General features: G+C 40.7%; 1 long non-coding RNA gene across 1 annotated transcript; it reads right to left on the bottom strand.

Annotated features, from left to right (window-relative positions):
* Positions 1-534: 534 nt before the first annotated feature.
* On the bottom strand, positions 535-1,213 carry LOC135105430 (uncharacterized). The gene is made up of 2 exons (XR_010270835.1): positions 1,079-1,213; positions 535-975 (listed from the first exon to the last, which is right to left on the bottom strand). It is a non-coding gene; the product is annotated as an uncharacterized LOC135105430 (long non-coding RNA).
* Positions 1,214-2,999: the final 1,786 nt, after the last annotated feature.

Here is a 2,999-nt window from a genome sequence, read left to right on the forward strand (position 1 = left end):
GTGGTCGATGTGTGAATCTACGCGAATACTCGTGAACCTCGCACGTGGAAGAGGCCGCTGCCCAATGCCTGCCTCTTCTGCTCTTATTTCTCAAAGCTGGGGTTTCACGAGGACTAATTTTAAAGATCACAATGATGATTAACTTGATTCTCATGATGTTTTCTTATGCACTGATGGTGCAAAGTCTATTTTGAAATATTAGGAGCATGGAAACAGCTTTGAACTCATCTTTACTAAAGCCTGTTAAAAGTTGTCGAGATGATGATGGCAAAACCTTAAGGAACACGAACCATGATCTCGTTGTTGTTCTCTATTTTTCTTATACCTTTTATTAGTCATTATAATTTTCTTAGGCGTTGCTTTCGACCTTGTATCCTTGCATCTCTGAAGTAGGAGTCTGTGTTTCCAGCCAAAACTGTGACTTTCGTTCCCTTCAGACTGCTGTGGTGTTGTGATAAATTCAGATACAAGTGCGTAGGTTTCATGATTTACTGTTAGGGAAGCTTGGATGGAGAGTATACTGAAGCACAAAAATGATTTAGTTTATTTATTTATTTATTTATTTATTTATTTATTTATTATTTTTTTTTGTGGTTCATAGAATCATATTTAAGAGGAATGGTGGAGGCGGTGAAGATGCCTGAAGTTTTGTGGTGTAGGAGAGTCCTTAATAATTCAATGCTTGCTTATTCCGGTGTCCTGGTCTGTCTCGTGTGGTCTTCAGTGGTAGGTAGTGTAGTGGACGTGGCTGTGTGGGCGGCGGTAAGGGGGCTAGTGGTAACGGCTGCCGTATCGATGTCCATGGCTACCGTATCGGCCGCCATATCGCCTGCCGTGATTAGGGAAGGCCTCTGGGTCAGGGAACGCCTCTGGGTTTGGGAGGGCCTCAGGGTCTGGATCAGGGAGGGGTTCTGGCATGGCCTGTACTACCACCAGCGCCGTCAGAGCCACGGCCACCATCAACAAGAGGGTCAGCTGCGGGAGAGGCGTTATGAGTACTGTGGGTAGCACTTGTCTGCAAGAGAGAGTACATGACAGATGATGGCGCAGGTTGGGTGCTGGACAGAAGACAACTTACTGCTCGCATGGCGTCCAGTGAGGGAATGAGGCAAGGCTGAGCTGTGGTGGAGCAGGTGTGTTTGGTGAGCTGCGAGGCGCCGTCCTGCTTTTATACCTGGACATGCACAAGGCTTGTTCACCTGACGGAGCTTCCAGGCCGGTAATTCCCGTCGCTGACCTTGTGTAAGTCTGTTTTTTTTTTTTCTTGGTTTTTCCCTTTTATTTTATTTTATTTTTATTTTTTTGTGATTAATACAAAGCATCTCCCAAGCTCAGCGAAGAAAACTTGTTGCCGCCTAAAGCGGAACGTGTTTAAATCTAAAAATGTTTTTTCCCTCTGTATTGAAAAGATTTTCCTTATTTGTATGTGTGTGTGTGTGTGTGTGTGTGTGTGTGTGTGTGTGTGTGTGTGTGGGTGGGTGTGTTCGTGTTTGTCTAATATATATATATATATATATATTATATATATATATATATATATATATATATATATATATATATATATATATATATATATATATATATATATATATATATATATATATATATATATAGACACACACACACACACACACACACACACACACACACACACACACACACACACACGCAAAAAGAATAAAATGAAATAAAACTTTTCAATACAGGGGAAACAAAAAATTGTTACATTCAAACCCGTTCCACTTTGGGCGGCGTGGCAACAAGTCTTCCTCACTGAGCCTTGGGAGATGCTTTGTATTAATCACAAAAGAATAAATAATAAGGAAGAGCCAAGAAACAAAACATATATGTAATAAGAAATTAAGTTTCAGTACCTGCTTGGCACTTTTATGTATTTTTTATGATCGCTAGCATTCACTAAATGTTTGAGTCTTGTCTCCATGGACATCATCGTCACGTTAATTTTTGTCGTATGTAAGTTCCTTTTCATTTATTAATTTATTTTTTGCTATGTTTGTGTTCCATCATATTTCTGTGACACTGGACAGGCCGGTGATGAAGCAGGTCCTTTCCGCCGGGCTGGCTTTATTTTGCTGCTCGTCCATGATATGTTGAGGTGTCACTGTGACAGTCTTTTTAGTACATTGCTCTGTGTCTTTAAGTCAGCGATCCATTTTTCGTATTTCGCGGGCATCATCAATCCTCTCGTAATTTAGAGTTTACGTTCTTTTTCTGAAAACTTTCTACAAATTAATGATCGTCTTGAAGGCTACCCGTTACTTACACAACAGTTCCTCTGCACTTTCTGTCGAACTTAGATAAACATGGCTTCGACACAAAGGTAAGCAGTGTCCTGTCCGCACTTTTCTTTTCAATCGTAAACGAACCAGATTAGCTAAAAAAACGCATTGATGCCTTCATGGTCGACTCGTCGGGAAGCAGGAACCTTACTTTACGATGCAGAGACAAGCGGGCCTCACATGCTGTCAGTCACGAATTTTTTTGAGACACGTCCGCCAAGCATGATTCATTGCATCCACAGCGTGTGACAGGGAACTGAAGTTTGGCTTGGAAACAAAGTATTCTAAAATGTAAATATCAATTTAATCATGAAAGACTGTCGGCTGTTGTGAAACCACGAAACATGTAACATGTACAAATAGTTTATAAAATGAATTATCATTTTTTCTTAATGAACTTGTTTCCACGTGCTACAATGAGTGAGTGTTCTTCATATATATGCTGCGATGACAGAATCCTTGTATCGTTGGGAACACTCGTTGTTTCCGTTCAGGCAGTGGCCAGGGTTTGTAGGTTTCATGTAGACGTCGGTGTTGAAAGTCTCTTGTTCTTGTCTCATCAGCATGTCCAGGAATGGTATTGCTAAAGAAATAGAACGCTCTAAACAAGTGCTACTAAATAACGGCTCCAACAAAAGAGACATAAACAATCAAATAAAGAGAATTATCGACCGCTGGCACCGGGAAGTAGAAGGAACT

The sequence above is a fragment of the Scylla paramamosain genome, chromosome 12, assembly GCF_035594125.1.
Source record: "Scylla paramamosain isolate STU-SP2022 chromosome 12, ASM3559412v1, whole genome shotgun sequence".
In the NCBI taxonomy this organism is placed as follows: domain Eukaryota; kingdom Metazoa; phylum Arthropoda; class Malacostraca; order Decapoda; family Portunidae; genus Scylla; species Scylla paramamosain.